General features: G+C 48.8%; 1 long non-coding RNA gene across 1 annotated transcript in view; it reads left to right on the top strand.

Moving 5' to 3' along the window:
* LOC103168519 overlaps window positions 1-19,886 on the top strand; it is a 51,001-nt gene that overhangs the window by 11,472 nt on the left and 19,643 nt on the right. Inside the window, exons 3-6 of the long non-coding RNA XR_003754200.1 lie at window positions 3,867-4,105; window positions 12,146-12,256; window positions 15,905-16,019; window positions 18,728-18,821. This is a non-coding gene — a long non-coding RNA (uncharacterized LOC103168519). The remainder of the gene's footprint in view (window positions 1-3,866; window positions 4,106-12,145; window positions 12,257-15,904; window positions 16,020-18,727; window positions 18,822-19,886) is intronic.

Below are 19,886 nucleotides of genomic sequence, written 5' to 3'. Positions count from 1 at the left end.
GTATCTTTAAATTATATATATATATATATTATCAATTATTTATATTCAAGTCTGGCTCCCACTGTAGACTGTAAGCTCGTTGCTGGCAGGGAATGCGTCGGCTGGCTATGTTGTACTGTCCCTTCCCAAGCGCTTAGGACAGTAGTAGTACATAGTAAGCGCTCAGTCAATATCATTGATGATGATGATGCTGATGCTGATGATGATGAAAGGTTCCAGGAAGTGGCGTTTCCCCTTCCCCTTTCTCCCGGTCCTCTTTGTCATCATCGTCCTCCTCCTCCTTTTCCCCTTCTCTCAGGATGGGGGAAGACTCCTCTGATTTGGGGGGTAGGCGGGGGGGGGGGGAATAGGTCACCCACTTCTTGAGTTGACAGTGGGTTTGGTGGATGATTCTTCGGTTTACGGCTTAATATTAAATGGAGGGAAGCAGTGCAGCAGCGTGAAGCAGAGTGGGGAGAGACAGGAGGCAGGGAGGTCAGCCAGGAGGCTGATGCACTAGTCGAGACGGGAGAGGCTCCGGGCTTGGATCAGCATAGTAGCCGTTGGCATGGAGAGGAACGGGCTGATTTCAGTGATGTTGGGAAAGAACTGATAGAATTTGGTGACAGATTGAATACGTGGGTTGAAGGAGAGAGATGAGTCGAGGACAACGCCGAGGTGACTAGCTTTGTCAGAGCGGGATGATGGTGAGGGTGTGAGTTTCTCTTGCCTGGATTTGCACTAAAGGCCCGGTAATATTCTGCTGCGGTGTCAGCTGCGAATTGCGTTCTTCAGAAAGCTCTGGGCTTTGGACATTCCCTTCGCTGCTAGTACTCAACGGACAGACGAGGCACCTCTCTGCGTTCATCCAAGAAAACTCGACACTCCTTAATTAGGTGCCCTGTTCTTTCCCTTAAAGCAGGGAGGGACGGTGATTTTGGCCCGAGGACCACTTACTTGGTTTGAAAAGCCCGAAGGGAGAGCTGAAACAACTCTTCCTGGCGAATTATAAGAATACTTTGAGTTTTACATGGAGATTTTAATTCCCAAAGCATTGTCATCTTACTTATCCCCATTTTTTGTCTTTTTGACATCCCGGTAAGGGAAGGAAAGTCTGGTGCTACTATATCCCCGTTTAACAGAGTAGGAGACGGAGGCTCAGAGTAGTCAAGTGACTGGCCCAAGGTCACACAGCAGGCCTGAGGCACAGCCAGGACTAGAACCCAGGTCCCCAGATCCCCAGACCCGAGCTCTTTCCCCGACACCACGTCGGCTGCCCTGAGCTGGGAGGGTCTGGAATCTATCAGTCTGACCTGAATCTACCCCAGTGCTTAGAACAGTGCTTGGCACATAGTAAACACTTAACGGGTACCATAATTGTGTCTATTAATAGTACAGGAGGAGTCAGTCAGTCAAGGGTATTTATTGAGCGCTTACTGTGTGCAGAGCACTGTACTAAGTGCTTGGCAGAGGACGACCCAAGAGAATTAGCAGACATGTTTCCTGCCCATAACAAGCTTACAGTCTAGAGCGTCAGAGGGATTGCTTTGTGACCTTGGGCAAGTCACTTCACTTCTTTATGCCTCAGTTTCCTCATCTGTTAAATGGGGATTAAGACTGTGAACCCCATGTGAGACAGGGACTGGATCCAACCTGATTATCTCATCACTGCCCCAACACTTAGTATCTGGTACACACGGTAAGCGCTTAACAAATACCATTTTTTTTTTAAGACACCCTTACCCCTTCCCTTTTCACCGGCATTCCGGGTAACGCCAACGGAGAGGCCTAATGCTGGGATCGGGCCTCCATGTTGTCATTACCCCGAATGCCGGCGAAAAGGGTGAGGGGGCCGGTGACTCTTTTTGTCACGGTGAACAAAATCTGGGCCGCTGTAAAAATGAAGACTCTGCCGGGCGTGACGGGGGGTGCGTACTTTGGGTTCCCGAGATAGTCCTTGGGTGATGGATCAGCTGTCAGAGAGAAGCCCAAGCCTTAATAGAGATTAATCGGTCTGTTAAAAAGCAGCCACCATCAGTCATCCCCAAAGCACCTTCGGAGGGATGACAAGAACCAGCAGGTGATCTTTCTCCACTCTCCAGAACGGCGAGACAGGAAGCGGAAGGCTTTGTGCCTATCTCATGCTCGCTCCCTTTCTGGCCGAACACAGGTAGAATCATTGGGAAATCGATCGTCAATCAGGCGGTGGTATTTACTGAGCGCTTACTGTGTGCCGAGGACTGTACTAAACACCTGGGAGAGGATGGTAAAGTATCCGAATATCCCTGCTAGACAGTAAGCAGTACAGTGCCTGGCACATAGTAAACGTTTAACTATAGTATTTGTTGGGCGCTTACTCTGTGCCAGACACTGTACTAAGCGCTGGAATGGATACAAGCCGATTGGGTTGGACACAGTCCCTGTCCCACGTGGGGCTCACAGTCTCCATCCCCATTTTTCAGATGAGGCAGCTGAGGCCCAGAGAAGTGAAGTGACCTCCCCAAGTCACACAGCAGACAAGCGGCGGAGCCGGGACTAGAACCCGGGTCCTTCAGATTCCCAGGTCGGGGCTCTTGTTATTTTAATGGCAGCCAAGTGGACAGCCAGGAATCACTTACCTCCTCATCCATTAATTCCCACGGAATCAATAGCCATGAGATTGTCCCATCAGGGTAGGGTTGTGTCTATTACAACAGAAATGTCTGTATCTACAGAAAAATGGCATTATTAAGTATTTCCTGGGTTTGCTAAACACAAGGGTAGGTATTAGATGACCATATCAGACATAGTGAGTATCCCACACTGGCCTCTCAAGCTATCCCCATTTTACAGATGAGGGAACTGTAATGTGAATCGTCTTATCAACTCTGTCGTATTGGTCTTTTCTAAGAGCTCAGTCAGTCGGTCATGTTTATCGAGTGCTTACTGTGTGCAGAGCACTGTACTAAGCCCTTGGGGGAGTACAATAGAACAACATAACAGACACATTCCCTCCGCACAGTGAGCTTACGGTGGCTCAGTGGAAAGAGCACGGGCTTTGGAGTCAGAGGTCATGGGTTCGAATCCCAGCTCTGCCACTGGTCAGCTGTGTGACCGTGGGCAAGGCACGTCACTTCTCTGTGCCTCAGTTCCCTCATCTGTAAAATGGGGATTAAGACTGTGAGCCCCACGTGGGACGACCTGATTCCCCTGTGTCTACCCCAGCGCTTAGAACAGTGCTCTGCACATAGTAAGCGCTTAACAAAATACCAACATTAGAAGGGGAGAGAGACATTACTAGAAATAAATAAATTACAGAGATAAAAGTAAGTGGTGTGGGGCTGGGGTAGGGGGGATGAATAAAGGGAACAAGGCAGGGCGATACAGAAGGGAGTGCGAGAAGAGGAAAGGAGGGCTTAGTCGGGGGTGGCCTCTTGGAGGAGATGGGCCTTCGGTAAGGCTTTGAAGAGGGGGAGAGTCGCTGTCTGTCGGATATGAGGAGGGAGGGCGTTCCAGTTCAGAGGCGGGACGTGGGCGAGATAGGCGAGATGGAGGTCCAGTGAGAAGGTCAACAATAGAGGAGTGAAGTTGGCCGGCTGGGTTGCAATAGGAGAGCAGCGAGGTGAAGTAGGAGAGGGCAAGGTGATTGCTTTAAAGCCGATGGGAAGGAGATTCTGTTTGGTGGGGAGGTGGGTGGGCAACCGCTGGCGGTTCTGGAGGAGTGGGGCAACGTGGCCTCAATGTTCTTCTAGAAAAATGACCCGGACAGCAGAGTGAAGTTACGGACTGGAGTGGGGAGAGACAGGAGGCTGGGAGGTCGGCGAGGAGGCTGTTATAATCAACTGAGAGAATAGTCCAGTGCTCTGCACACGCATAGTAAGCACTCAATAAATACCACGGTTTGATAGATCCAAGGTGCATTCGGGGCTTCTCACGATGATGCTGGCGATGGTGGCGTCTCCCATCGGACAGAGCGGACGAAGACTCGGCCCCCAGAATGAAGGCCATCTCCTGACGTCGGAGGTCTGCTCACCTCAACCGAAGTCGGTCCCAAGCGATGAAGTCCTAGAGTGAAGTCGGAGACCGATCAGATCAATCAGATCATCAGATCAATCACATCATCAGATCAATCCTCACTTCAGCACAGGTACGCTGTCTGGGGGGGATGAGGAAAGGGGTGCGCCCAAGGAGGATGGACGACAGCAGGAGACCCCAGTGACTGCTGAGAGGCGGTTGAGAAGCAGTGCAGCCTAGAGGCTAGGGCCCGGCCTTGGGAATCTAATAATTATGGTACTTGTTAAGTGCTGACTATGTGCAAAGCACTGGGGTAGATAGAAGTTAATCAGGTTGGACACAGTCCCTGTCCCACATGGGGATCACACTCTTCATCCCCATCTTACCGATGAGGTAAGCGAGGCTCAGAGGAGTGAAGTGACTTGCCCGGGGTCACACGGCAGACATTGAGAAGCAGCTCGGCTCAGTGGCAAGAGCCCGGGCTTGGCAGTCAGAGGTCATGGGTTCGAATCCCGCTCCGCCCCTCGTCAGCTGTGTGACTGTGGGCGAGTCACTTAACTTCTCAGTGCCTCAGTTACCTCATCTGTAAAATGGGGATTAAGACTGAGCCTCACGTGGGACAACCTGATGACCCTGGATCTACCCCAGCGCTTAGGACAGTGCTCTGCACATAGTAAGCGCTTAACAAATATCAACATTACTATTATTATTATTATTATTATTATGTGGCGGAGTCAGGATCAGAACCCAGGTCCTTCTGACTCCCAGGCCTGTGCTTTATCCGCTAAGCCACACTGCTCCACGCTTCTTACAGTCTAGCCTGTAAGCTCGTTGTGGGCAGGGGAGTGTGCCTGTTTATTGTTATATTGCGCTCTCCCAAGCACTTAGCTTAGTGCTCTGCACACAGTAAGCACTCAATAAATTCGGTTGAATGAATGAATGAGTCAGAAGGACCCGAATTCTCATCCCGGCTCTGCCACTTGTCTGCTGTGTGGAACCGGGGCAAGGCACTTCACTTCTCGGAACCTCTGTTCCCTCATCTGAAAAATGAGCTTAATGTCCAGCTTAAGCCTGACAGCCCCATGTGGGACCTGGACTGTGTCCAACCTGATTTACTGGTACCTACCCCAGGACTTAGTTCAGTCCTTGGCACAAAGCATTTAACAATTACCACTCAAAAAAAACTAAACAAGTAGACGAAAAGGGACCGTTGTAGAGAGATCTCGAACTGGTAATAGTAATAATAATGGTATTTGTTAAGCACTTACAATGTGCCGAGCACTGTTCTAAGTGCTGGGGCAGATACAAGGTAGTCAGATTGTCCCACATAGGGCTCACAGTCTTCAGCCCCATTTTAGACATGAGGTAACTGAGGCACAGAGAAGTTAAGTGACTTGCCCAAGGTCACACAGCTGACAAGTGGCAGAGTCGGGATTAGAACCCATGACCTCTGACTCCCAAGCCCGGGCACTTTCCACTAAGCCACTCAACCGAGAGCAGGGAGGACAATGAAACGTTTTAAGGCGACAGTAAAACGGAGCCTCAGGAAATGCTGGGACCAGAGAAGCAGTGAGGCCTACAGGGTAGAGCACAGGCCTGGGAGTCAGGGGGCGAGGTAGATGCACAGTCTAGTCGTCCTTCGTCACTGAAGAGGCCGCAGACGATGAAATTAGCCACTCCTTCAGTTACGAAGGATGATTAGATCTGGCATAAATGCTTAGCACAATGCTTGTGCTTCAGATAATCAAGCAATCAGCCGTATTTCTTCGTTCATTCATTTGATCGTATTTATTGAACGCTTTCTGCGTACAGAGCACCGTACTAAGCCCTCAAGAGAGGACAACGCAACAATATAACCGACTCATTCCCTGCCCACGACGAGCTTACGTTGGCTTAATGAAAACCTCATTTAAGTGATGGATCGACTGGGCCGATGGTTCTAGTTAGAGATGAAAAAACCCCATAAAACCAGCCTCGGCAGAAAACACGGAATAAAACACAATTGGGTTTTGATTCGTTGTTTTGTTTCCATCTTGAGATCAGTGATATCGAAGTGCTACGGTGTCTGGTCTTTAACTTCAGGTGGCTGAAGGGTACAAATAAAGGAAAGGGCTTCTGATCTCACTTTCCTGTCTGGAAAATTAGAATTTAACTTGCGCGTGCGCACGTCCCTCTCTCCCCCCACACACAATCAATCAGTGCGTGTATATGTGGAAAAAAAACATTTTTTTCACCCCCTTAGGCAACCAGCATTGAGAAATGCCTGCTTCCTTTTAATCTCTCAAGTCAAAACCTTGTTCTCCTAAGGCCAAAATAACATTTGAGAATGACACGCCTCTCTTCTTACCGGCGTCTGACGGTTGGATGAACTAATGCGAACATTATGATGGGGTTGAGGTTAAGAATGAGTAGCTTCATTGGACATAATATGCTGCAATCTTCTGCCCTCAGGGTGTACGTATACACAGCCAGGATGGTTATAAGCATCATTAGAAGGCATTAAGCAGACAGTTCACCGATACATTTTCAGAAACTGGGCTGAATTTAAGACCGTGCGTCTTCCGAAATACCCAGCAGGAGTTCGAAGGGCCTCAGAGTTTGGGTAAAAGGAGGCAAGAAAGGAGCGGAAGTCATCTGACCGAATTGGCAACAATCTTGGATGTGGTTTTGGGCCTTAGCTTTGTCTGGTTCGTATTCCGTAAGCTCCTCTAAATAAAAAAAAATCAGTGATGGTATTTGCTAAGCGTTTACTATGTGCCAAGCACTGTTCTAAGCGCTGGGATAAGCTTATCAGGTTGTCCCAGGTGGGGCTCATAGTCTTAACCCCCATTTTATAGATGGGGTAACTGAGGCACAGAGAAGTTAAGTGACTTGCCCAAAGTCACACAGCTGACGAGTGGCCGAGCCGGGATTAGAACTCACAGCTTCCTACTCCCAAGCCTGGGCTTTTTCCACTAAGCCACGCTGCTTTTCTAGTCTGTGAGCTTGTCGTGGGCAGGGAAATGTATCAGTTTATTGTCATATTGTACTCTTCCAAGCGCTCAGTTTGGTGCTCTGCACACAGTAAGCGCACAATAAATACCCTTGACTGGCTGACAGACTCCTCCTGTAGACCGTCAGCTCCTTGTGGACGGGGATCTCCTCTACTGTTAATAGACAAAATTATGGTACTTGTTAAAGGCTTACTCTGTGCCAAGCACTGTTCTAAGCGCTGGGGTAGATTCAGGTTAGGATGGACACAGTCCCTAGCCCGCAGAGGGCTCACACTCTTAATTCCCATTTTACAGCTGGGGTAACTGAGGCCCAGAGAAGTGAAGGGACTTGTCCAAGGTCACCCAGCAGACATGTAGTGGAGCTGGGATTAGAACCCATGACCTTCTGACTCTCAGGCCCGTGCTTTATCCACTACGCCATGCTGCTTTTCTAGACTGTAAGCTTGTTGCGGGCAGAGAATGTATCAGTTTATCGTTAGTATTGTACTCTATACCAACTCCATTATACTGAACTCTCCCCAGTGTTTCATACAATGCTCTGCACCCAATCAGTGCTCAGTAAATACCATCCACTGATGGACTGGTCATGGAGCTTTGCAGAGTTCTGTCTTGCGGAGCCAGATTTTGGGAGTGAGGGACCCTAATCCCGGGCCTGAGAGTACCGGCAGACTGTTAAAAAAACCAAGGGACTCAGTCACGCTGTCGGTAATGACACGAGAGTGACTCCGTCCGTCTGGCTTGGGATGGCACGTAAGGGAGGCAGCTGTGTAATAATAATAATAATGACTGTAGCGTTTATTAAGTGCTTACTATGTGCCAAACAGTGTAATCATAATAATACTAGTGATGATGGTGCTCGTTAAGCGCTTACTACATGCCAAGCACCGGGGTAGACACCAGTTAATGAGGTTGGACTCAATCCCTGTCCCACATGAGGCTCACGGTCTTAACCCCCATTTTACAGAGGAGATGACTGAGGCCAGAGGAGTGAAGGGACTTGCCGAAGGTCCCAGAGCAGACTTTTGGCAGAGCCAGTTTTAGAAACGGGGTCTCTCTCCCAAACTCTAGCCCCTAAGCCTCTCTGCTTCTCGAGCTACGCGCTCGTAGATACGAGGTAATCGGGTCAGACGGACTCCCTGTCCCGCCTGGGGCTGACAGTCTTCATCCTCCTTTTTACGGACACGGTCCCCGTCCCACATGAGGCTCACACTCCCATTTTACAGATGAGCTAACCGAGGCCCAGAGAAGCGAAGTGACTGGCCCAAGGTCACACGGCAGACGAGTGGCGGAGCGGGGATTAGGAACTGGCGTGAGGCAGGTGAGACTTCTGAGACAGGTGGGAAGGTCGGGGCGAGGGGGCAGACTGACAGCGTGGAGGGGGGAGCGGAGAAGCGCCTCAGGGGTGTCTTAGCGAGGTTCATTTTTGTCCCTCTTAGAAGATGGACAAGTCAAGTTCTGAAATGCAAAGCGGATGACCCTCCAGCTCAGACGATAATAAGAACGGGCCCTTCCCCTTCCTCCTCCTACCCTGTAGGTTTCGATCAATCCTTAAAAGTCAGCCTGGCCCCTCACCCGCCTTCCAGAAGGTTCTCAGAGAACCGCCGAGCCCGGGCTGGATCGACGGGTTTCCCCGAGGCTGGGCTTTGATCCGTCTCTCGGGGAAAAGTCATGGCGGAGTCCTCCCCGTCCCGAAGCCACTGCAGAGGATCTCTGCCCACAGCAGAGTCTCCCCCCAAGTCCTCCACTGCAGGAGATCTCTGCCCACAGCGGGGGAGTCTCGCCCGCAGCCCGCTCTTGGAGATCTCTGCCCTCTCTATTCTCTCCCGTCCCTCTCCCATTACCCAGCCTTTCCTCACGCTCTCCCTCCTGCCTGGAACTCCCTCTCCCTTCACATGACTACCTCGCATACCAGAAGCGGCACGGCCTCGTGGCTAGAATCCGGGCCTGGGAATCGGAAGGTCCTGGGTTCGAAATCCGGCCCCGCCACATGTCTGCTCCGTGACCTTGGACAAATCACTTCACTTCTCTGGGCCTCAGTTACCACATCTGTAAAAAATAAGGACTGAGAGTGTGAGGTCGGTGTGGGACTGGGACTGTATCCAACCCGCTTAACTCGTGTCTACCTTGGTGTTGCGAATGGTGCTTAGCACATAGTAAGCACTTAATGAGTACCAGAGTTGTTTTACTTATTATTAGAACGGTGCTTGACCCTTAATAAGAGCTTAACAAATACCCATAATAATAATAATAATAACCACTCTTGTGTCTAAATCCTTTTTTAATGGTATCTGTTAAGCTCTTACTATGTGCCAGGCACTGTACCAAGCGTTCGGGTTGATGCAAGATAATCAAGTTGGACACGGTCCTGTCCCATGTAGGGTTTACAGTCGCCATCCCCATTTTACAGGTGAGGGAACCGAGGCCCAGAGAAGTGAAGTGACTCACCCGAGATCACACAGCAGACGAATGGCGGAGTCAGATTAGAACCCAGATCCTTCTGACTCCCAGGCCTGTGCTCTATCCAGTAGGCCAAGCTGCTTCTATCTCTTACTCGGTGGTCTTCATTGAATGCTTCGTATGTCCAAAGCACTGTACAAAGCAATCAGGAGAGTAAAGCGTAGCCTAGTGGAAACAGCACAGGCCTGGGACTCAGCGCTTAGTATAGTCCCTGTCCCACTGTAAGCGCTTAACAAATACCATTTTTTAAAAAAAGCCAAGGAGAAAGCGTTCTTCAATACAGCGTCCAACGATTAGACTGTAAGCCCATCAAAGGGCAGGGACTGTCTCTATCTGTTGCTGATTTGTCCATTCCAATCGCTTAGTACAGTGCTCTGCACATAGTAAGCGCTCAATAAATACTATTGAATGAAATTCCACGGCGTGTGAGCACCTCCTCTCAGAGCCGTGTGGCTCTGAGAAAGGGACTTAATCCCTCTGTGACTTTCTCCCCCTTAGTCGAAGGGGTTGTGGGGAGAAGCAGCGTGGCTTTGTAGAGAAGCAGCGTGGCTCAGTGGAAAGAGCACGGGCTTTGGAGTCAGGGCTCATGAGTTCGAATCCCAGCTCTGCCACTTGTCGGCTGTGTGACTGTGGGCAAGTCACTTCACTTCTCTGTGCCTCAGTTCCCTCATCTGTAAAATGGGGATTAAGACTGTGAGCCCCACGTGGGACAACCTGATTCCCCTATGTCTACCCCAGCGCTTAGAACAGTGCTCGGCACATAGTAAGCGCTTAACAAATACCAACATCATTATTATTATTATTATTTGTGGAAAGAGCGGGGGCTTGGGAGTCAGAGGGCGTGGGTTCAAATCCCGCCTCCGCCACTTGCCTGCTGTGTGTCTTCGGGCAAGTCACTTAACTTCTCTGTACCTCGTTACCTCATCTGGAAAATGGGGATTAAAAGCGGGAGCCCCATGTGGGACAACCTGATCACCCTGTATCTACCCCAGCGCTTACAACAGCGCTTGGCACATAGTAAGTGCTTAATAAATACTAAGATTATTATTATTATAAATTCGATTCCCTCCCTCACCGAGCTTATAAGAGGGCTAAATAGTCTCTGTGCCTGAGCTCCTTAGAAGCCAGGCAGTCTGTGAATTAAAAACATTTTTTGGAGGACAGTGTCTGCAAGCAACCACTCTTAAGACACCTTCTGACTTTTCAAGGTACAAAAATATTCAAAAGATCAGTCAGAACACACGCCCCGCCATCCAGTTTAATCAGAACAGACTGCGATGCCCAGAAAACTTTTGTCTTTTGGCAGCGTCTCTGGCAGATGCGATTGGAAGAATCCTCCTCCTTAACACTAAGCCTCCTGTCGAGGAATAATTTTCCCATCCATTTTGAATCTGGCTTTTTAAATTAAAAACTGTAATAGATCTATTTATTCGGCTAGAAGGGGATAGAACATCAAAGCCGTCTTGGGCAGAGCCTCGGGGGAGGGCTTTCTGCCCCTCTTTCTTCCCTCCTTGCCCCTCTCCATCCTGAGCCGGGATTAGAGACTCCGGTGGGGCGGGCCGGGGCAGTCGGTTTCTCGGAGTCGGTCGGTCGTATTGATTGAGCGCTTACTGTGTGCCGAGCACTGTACTAAGCACTGGGGAGAGGACAGTACAGAGACGTTCTGGGCATGTCATCCCCTCCTCAGAACTCTCCCGTGGTTGCCTATCAACTTCCATATCAAGCAAAAACTCCTCACTCTTGGCTTCAAAGCTGTCCATCCCCTCGCCCCCTCCTACCTCACCTCCCTTCTCTCCTTCTCCAGCCCAGCCCGCGCACTCCGCTCCTCTGCCGCCGCTCACCTCCTCACCGGGCCTCGTTCTCGTCTGTCCCGCCGTCGACCCCGGCTCCACGTCCCGCCTCTGGCCTGGAACGCCCTCCCTTCTCAAACCCGCCAAACTATCACACTTCCCCCCTTCAGAACCCTACTGAAAGCTCACCTCCTCCATGAGGCCTTCCCAGACTAAGCCCCCCTTTTTCTCTGCTCTCCCTCCCCTCCCCATCGCCCCGACCCGCTCCCTTTACTCTACCCCACCTCCCTGCCCCACAGCACTTGTGTATATATGTGCATATTTTGAGAAGCAGCCTGGCTCAGTGGAAAGGACACGGGCTTGGGAGTCAGAGATCATGCGTTCGAATCCCGGCTCTGCCACTTGTCAGCTGTGTGACTGTGGGCAAGTCACTTGCCCACAGAAACCCGTGACCTTCTGACTCCCAGGCCCGGACTCTAGCCACTATGCCGTGCTGCTTCTCCAAGATTGAGACTGTGAGCCCCACCTCGGACGGGGACTGTGTCCAACTCGATTTGCTTGTATCCACTCCAGTGTTTAATACAGAGCCTGGCACATAGTAAATGCCTCAAAAATGCCATCGTTATTATAAGGGTTCACGGCTGGCATAGAGACAAGGTAAGCAAGTCGGACTCAGTCCCTGTCCCACGTGGGGCTCACAGTCTAAGTAGGAGGGAGAACAGGTATCGAATCCCCATTTTGCAGATGAGGGAACTGAAGCCCAGAGAAGTGAAGTGACTTGCCCCAAATCATCCAGCGGGTCATTGGTGGAGTCGGGATGAGAACCCAGGTCCCCTGACTCCCAGTTCCGTAGGCTTTCCGCTCGGCCTCCTGCTTCTCGGAATCTTCGAGTGCTACTCTGCGGTGATTCCATGGATGTTCTTGCTTCCACAGGATTCGGTGGAGTAAGACAGAGATCTTCTAAAAACCTATCCAGCCCAAATCCTTGATGTGACTCTCTGCTTTCCAGTCTTCTGGTGGGAGATGAAAGCCTTCCGTGGGCAGGTAAGACTTGTGGAAGTCTACTTCTTGCATGGCCTAATTCCTTCAGGCCCTGTCCTCATTCTTTTTCATTTTATTTATTTGTATTGGTATTTGTTAGGTGCTTACAATGTGCCGGGCACTGCACTAAGCGCTGAGGTAGACAGAAGCCAATCTGGTTGAACACAGTCCCCGTCCCACATGGGACTCCCTCATCTTAATCCCCATTTGACAGATGAGGTAACAGGCCCAGAGAAGTAAAGTGACTTGCCCACGGTCACACAGCAGACGTGGCAGATTCAGGATTAGAACTCAGATCTTTCTGACTCCCAGGCCTGGGCTCTATCCACTATTCATTCATTCATTCATTCATTTAATAGTATTTATTGAGCGCTTACTATGCGCAGAGCACTGTACTAAGTGCTTGGAATGTACAAATCGGCAACAGATAGAGACAGTCCCTGCTCTTTGATGGGCTCACGGTCTAATCGGGGGAGACGGACAGACAAGAACAATGGCAATAAATAGAATCGAGGGGAAGAACATCTCATTAAAACAATAGCAAATAAATAGAATCGGGGTGATGTACATCTCATTAAACAAAATAGGGTGATGAAGATATATACAGTTGAGCGGACGAATACAGTGCTGAGGGGATAGGACGGGAGAGGGGGAGGAGAAGAGGGAAAGGGGGGAGAAGAGGGTTTAGCTGCAGAGAGGTAAAGGGGGTGTAGAGGGAGCAGAGGGAAAAGGGGAGCTCCATACTGCTTCTGCTCCTGTCGGGTGTTGTGTTACATCGGTCTGAGATTTGTCCGGTAATCAGAGGGACGGAAAAAGACCCCAGCCATTGTCAATCTCATCTGGACTCTTTTCTCTCCCTTTTTTATTTTAATGGTATTTGTTAAGCTTCTACTATAATAATAATGTTGGTATTTGTTAAGTGCTTACTATGTGCAGAGCACTGTTCCAAGCGCTGGGGGGATACAAGGGGATCAGGTTGTCCCGTGTGAGGCTCACAGTTTTAATCCCCATTTTACAGATGAGGGAACTGAGGCACAGAGAAGTTAAGCGACTTGCCTAAAGTCACACAGCTGGCAAGCGGCGGAGGTGGGATTCGAACTCATGACCTCTGACTCCCAAGCCTGGGCTCTTGCCACTGAGCCACACTGCTTCTCTATGTGCCAGGCACTGTACTAAGCGCTGAGGTAGATGTAATTAATCAGGTTGGACACAGTCCCTGTCCCACATGGAGCTCACAGTCTTCATTCCTATTTTACAGAGGAGGTAAACGGCCCAGAGAAGTAAGGCGACTTACCCGAGAGCAGACACGGGGTGGAGAAGAGATTAGAACCCAGGCCTTTCTGACTCTCAGGCCCAGGCTCTAACCACTAGGCCATGCTGCTTCCCTCTTTCGCTCCCCGAAATTCACCCCAACAGGCTTATCTCAGTCTCACATTAGCTCATTGTTTGTACTCTTCTAGTTGGGAGGAGTGTGCAGAGTTTGGGGGTTTTGTTTCACGAATGTCTCCTCTAACTCTTGCTCTGATTTTGGTTCACAAGACATTAGAGCCTCCATGCTTCACTGGGTGTTTCTCCTTTGATAAAAAAATTGGTTTCCATTTTGGTTGGCAGTTCACATCAATAGAAACTACACTAAGCCTGGGGAAACATCCAAAATTCAGCCCGAAAGTTCCACGAACGTGATCTGAGTTTTCAGCAGACTTCAAAATGTCTTCTTGGCATTTGGACTGTACCGGCCCCAGAAAATACTATTTATGGGGTTGGTGGGTAGAGAAGGGGCAGAATTGAACACTTCGAACCACGCCGGATTCATTCGTTCTGTAGTATTTATTGAGCAGTTACTGTGTGCAGAGCACTGTACTAAGCACTTGGGAGAGGACAATACAACAATAAATAGACACATTCCCTGCCCACAACGTGCTAACGGTCTAAAAGGGGGAAGTCAGACGTGAAAAGAGATAAATTACAGATATGGACGTTAGGGCTGTGGGACTGGGAGGAGGGGTGAATAATGGGAGAGAGTCAGGGTGACGGAAAAGAGCGTGGGAAAGGAGGAAATTGAGGAGCTTAATCAATGAGGTCTAAGGGAAGGATCCCAAGGCTGGATGTCAGGAGACCCAGGTTCTAATCTCAGCTCTGCCACCGGTCTGCTGAGTGACCTCGGGAAAGTCACTCGCCTGCTTTGGGCCTCGGTTTGTTCATTTGTGAAGTGGGCATAATCATGCCTTCTCGGAGGAACTGATAATCTCATTTCTACCCCAGCGCTAACACAAATGGTTTATAAATACCACAGTTATGGTATATGTAGGGGAGATGATAATAAATTTAATCATTCTGCGAAACCATAGCAATGATTGGGAGGAGAGTTGTGGGGATGAGTTACTTGGTTGGGAGTAGAGGTGGGGGGACTCTTTTTTCTTCTTTCCTCTTCCCCACACTGCCCTTGCTCTCTTTTCTACTACAAGACACCAACTTGTCCTCACTCTTGCTCACCCCCAAAAGCCAAGTTGTGACCTCCTACCTCCAACATTCAGATCACAATATAATTCTGCAAATCAGCCTACAGATAATAATTGCGATATTTGTTAAGCCCTTACTATGTGTCAAGCACAGGAAGCGGGATGGCCTAATGGAGAGAGCACAGGCCTGGGAGACAGAGCACCTGGGTTCTAACCCCAGCTCCGTCTCTTGTGCGCCGTGTGACCTTACGCGAATCCCTTAACTTCTCTGTGCCTCAGTTCCCTCATCTGTAAAATGGGGCTTCAGTATCTCTTCTCCCTCCCACTTAGACTGTGAGCCCCATGTGCGACCTGATTATCTTGTACCTTCCCTGGAAAGACATGGATCGAATCCATTTTTCAGATGAGGAAATTGAGGCCCAGAGAAGTGAACTGACTTGTCCGAGGTCACGCAGCAGGCGAGAGGAGGAGCTGGAAAGGAGGAGGAACTTTGACCCACAGGCCCGGGCTCTTTTCACTAGGCTGTACTGCCCAAGTAGTACTGAGAGCTGGAGTACATTCAAAACAATAAGTGGAAAGAGCACGGGCTTGGAAGTCAGAGGTCGTGGGTTCTAATCCTGCCTCTGCCACTTGTCAGCTGTATAACTTTGGGCAAGTCACTTCACTTCTCTGTGCCTCAGTTACTTCATCTGTAAAAATGGGGATTAAGACTGGGAAACCCCAAGTGGGACAACCTGATTTCCGTGTATCTACCTCCAGGTTTAGAACAGTGCTTGGCACATAGCAAGTGCTTAACAAATTCCATCGTTATTATTATTATTATTATCACAGTCCCTGTCCCACACAGGGCTCACAATCCAAACAGGAGAGAGAACAGGGAGGGTCTTTTAATGTTTTTATAAATATAAAAATTAAATTAAGGTTTTTGTTGCACACTTAGTCTGTGCCAGGCACTATACTAAGCAAGATAATCAGGTTGGACATGGTCCCTGTCCCACATGGAGCTCACGGTTTTAATTCCCATTTTCTAGATGAGGTACCTGAGGCCCAGGGAAGTGAAGTGACATGCCCAAGGTCACACAGAGCACAAGCGGCGCAGACAGGATTAGAACCGGGCTCCTTCTGACTACCAGGTCGGTGCTCTATCTACTAGGCCATGATACTTCTCTTTTCCATGCAACTATCTCATCAGGACCCGAGACCCCCTCGCAGTAGAAGGAAATGTTCTCGAGAGGGAAATGAGCATGTTCAAGCTGCTGCAAACACCTCCGTCCAACAAAATGCAAAAAAAAAAAAGCCGCCTGATGGTAAGTTCTTTGCAAAATATTTGGGCTGTTGAGATGTATTTTCAAACAGCTTTCTTCTCTTGTCTTATGCCGTCGAGTCGTTTCCGACCCATAGCGACACCACGGACACATCTCTCCCAGAACGCCCCGCTCTCCATCTGCCATCGTTCTGGTAGTGGATCCATAGAGTTTACTCAGGAAAAATCCCGAACCCGTTTACCGTCGCCGCCTTCCGCGCAGTAAACTCGAGTCTCCGCCCTCGACTCTCTCCCGTGCCGCTGCTGCCCGGCACGGGTGAGTTTTGACTAGTAGCAGGTGGCCTGCCGCTCGCTAGCCACTGGCCAAGCTAGGAATGGAACGGACAGGCCTCTGCTTGACTCTCCCTCCCATAGGCGAGACTGGTAGAGGACTGGAAACCCTGCAGATGTGACTCTGAGAGGGGAACCGCTTTCTTAGCCACTAAATTATAAACTCCCTGAGGCCAGAGATTTTATCTGTTTATTCTAAGGTACTCTCCCCAGCCCTTAGAACAGTGTTCTGCACTGAGTAAGCATTCGATAAATTCCTGTGATTGATTTGCCCAAATCTGTTTCCTGTTAGCGTGCTCCCATTTGAAGACATTTGTGGAATGAGAAGACTTGAAATAATAATGCTTTTTTTCCAGAGTGCTTTACTTTTTCCAAAGCCCATCATCATCGTTATTGTATAGTGATGTATTATAATTTACTAACCATCCGCATTTTTGTTGTGCTGGACATTCTGCTAAGCGATGGTAGATGTACATTCCATTGTGAATTGTACATTCCAAGCGCTTAGTACAGTGCTGTGCACATAGTAAGCGCTCAATAAATACTATTGAATGGATGTAAAGTAACCAGCTCAGACAGTTCCCTTCTGAGCTCACAGAGCTCACAACCTGAAAGAGGAGGGCAGAAGATGTCTTATCCCCATTTTACAGATGAGGAAACTGAGGTTTAGAGCGATTCGATCACTTGCTTGTGGTCAGTCAGCAGACAAAAAGGTTGAGACTAATAATAATTATTATTGTGGTATTTGTTCAGCACTTATTATGTGCCAGGCACTGTTCGAAACACCGGGGTAGATACAAGATAATCGGATTGGGCCCAGTCCCTGTCCCACAGAGAGCTTTTTAATCCCATTTTACCGATGAGGGAACTGAGGCCCAGAGAAGTGAAGTGAATTGCCCAAGGTCACCCAACAGTCACGTGACGGAGTCGGGATTAGAACCCATGACCCTCTGACTCCCAGGCCCGGGCCCCATCACCCAGGTCCCCTGACTCCCAGCTCTTTCCACTGCACCACCTCCCGAAGCAACACCCGATGTCAGGAGCCAGCAACTTTCTGATATCTGACAAAATCCAATTTATGCCAGCTGAATCTAAGGGAAGGGTTTTGATTTCCAACTGCAGAGGAACAGAGTCAGTAGCAAGCATGTGTTTGGAAAGGTCACAAAATTCAAATAGAGTACATGCTGCCCTCCTCCTTCCTCCCTTCCTTCTAAACCACAATAAAATAGCTCGAATTGACTGACGAGGTATTTGCATTTGTTAGAAATCCGATCTAGAGTCAGCTCTGGAGGCAGATTTGGTAGATCCAGAGTAAATAATCCGAAGAGCCTCCAGGGAATGGTAGAAGTTCAGATCTGGTTTGAATGCCAGTTCTAATCCGCTTGCGGGGAAACAAATAAAAAAAGAGTAAAGGGAAAGCAAAAAATCCTTAAGGGGAAATTGCCATTTGGAAAACTGCCCAAGTTATTCCTTTAGATATGAGGTGTTTGCTTCGTTAACCAGTCGATCAATAGACCATACTGAGCGCCTTCTGTGAGTGGAGCGAACAACAATAACAAAAAAAAAAGGAAGAAAGAAACCTAAAGGGAAAATGGACATTTTGAAAACTGCCCACGTTGCTCCTATAGATATGAGATGATTGTTTCATTAATCAGTCACCCAGTAGACTATACTGAGCACCTTTTGTGAGCAGAGCGAAACAAATTAAAAAAGAAAAAAGAAATGAAGGAAAAAATCGTTAAGGAGAAATGGACATTTTAAAAACTGTCCAAGTCATTCCTGTAGATATGAGGCTATTTTTTCACTAATCAGTCGATCGATAGGCTCTGCTGAGCACTGTACTGAGTGTTAGGAGGAATTAGTTGACCTCATGCCTGCCCACAAGGAGTTAACAGTCTGCCCACAAGGAGTTAAGAGTGTAAAACCCTCCCATTATATTGGGAGTCAGAAGGACCTGGTTTCTAATCCCGGCTCCGCCACTCATCTGCTGGGTGACCTTGGGTAAGTCACTTCACTTTTCTCTGGGCCTCAGTTCCCTCATCCTTAAAATGGGGATGAAGGCTGCGAGCCACATGAGGGACACGGACTGTGTCCATCCTGATTGCCTTGTAACTACCCCAGTGCTTAGAACAGTGCCTGGCACCTAGTAAGTGCTTACCAAATACTGTAAAAAAGATCATCCAATGGAATTTATCCGGTGTTTACTATGCGCCGAGCATTGTCCAGAGTACTTCACAGTAGACTCCTTGTGGGCAGTGAATATGTTTCAAGTGTATTTGTGATTTCCTCAAGCGTTTAGTCCAGTGGGTGTTGAGTAAATACCGACGCTACTTAGTTTATTCCTTCCGTGTAAAGATTAAGATTAAATTGAACAGGCCTGATGGGTAGTTAAATCTTTGATTTCTTTGATGCTTTGACCAGGGTCTCCACGACGGGATATGGAAACTGGGAAAATCATCTGCGTTCGTTGCTGTTTAGAGGATGGCTTTGATAGACACTCCCCTAGACAAAGAGAGTAAGTAGTTTTTTTCAATCAATGGTATTTATTGAGCACCTAGTGGGTGCAAACCACTGCAGTGAGCACTTGGGAGAGTACAATATGACAGCTGGTGGAGAGGAAGTGGGGGCTGAGTTGGGGAAGCCCTTTTTTATGGTATTTAATCGCTTACTATGTGTCAGGCACTGTACTGAGTGCTGGGGTAGATGCAACTTAATCAAGTTGAACACAGTCCCTGTCCCACATGAGGCTCAGAAGTCTTATCCCCAGTTTACAGATGAGGGCACCGAGACACAGAAAAGTTAAGTGAATTGCGCGAGGTAGCAGCCAGGGGCAGAGCCAGGATTAGAACCCAGGTCCTTCTGGCTCCCAGGCCCGTGCTCTATCAATGAGCACTTCTTCTTCTCACTTGTCTGCTCTCCGGCCTTGGTCAAGTCACTTAACTTCTCTGGGTCTCAGTTACCTCATCTGGAAAATGAAGATGAAGACTCTGAGCCTAGTGTGGGACAGGGACTGTGTTCAACCTGACTACCTTGTCCCCAGTGCTTAGTTTAGTGTCTGGCACATAGTAATCATAATGGTATTTATTAAGCACTTACTAGGTGCCAGGCACTGTTCTAAGTGGTGGGGTAGATACAAGATAATCGGGTTGGACACGGTCCCTGTCCCACACTGGGCTCCTAGTCTTCATCCCCACCGTACAGATGAGGGAACTGAGGCCCAGAGAAGTGAAGTGACTTGCCCAGGGTCACACAGCAGACACGTAGCGGAGTCAGGATTACATCCCGGGTCTTTGTGACTCCCAGGCCCGGGCTCTATCCAGCAAGCCATGCTGCTTCTCTAAGTAGCACTTTTTAGGAATCACTTAACCAATACCTTGAAAAAATAAAATGTCAGTGAGCTTGAACTACTCTAATCTAGTCAAAATCCTTAAAAGGGAGAGGCAAGGAGGTGTTCAAACCGGGAGAGACTTTGCAACTTGTACCTCTAAGTGAAAAAGGACTGTGACTCCGGCATTTAAATTCGGTAACGTTCCCTGGAAAGTGTACGAGAAGAAGAGCTTTGATAATAGTAACTATCAAA

This window comes from Ornithorhynchus anatinus, chromosome 21 (assembly GCF_004115215.2).
Source record: "Ornithorhynchus anatinus isolate Pmale09 chromosome 21, mOrnAna1.pri.v4, whole genome shotgun sequence".
In the NCBI taxonomy this organism is placed as follows: domain Eukaryota; kingdom Metazoa; phylum Chordata; class Mammalia; order Monotremata; family Ornithorhynchidae; genus Ornithorhynchus; species Ornithorhynchus anatinus.
The sequence above is the reverse complement of the archived record's forward strand: the minus strand, read 5'-3'. Positions and strand labels throughout refer to the sequence as shown.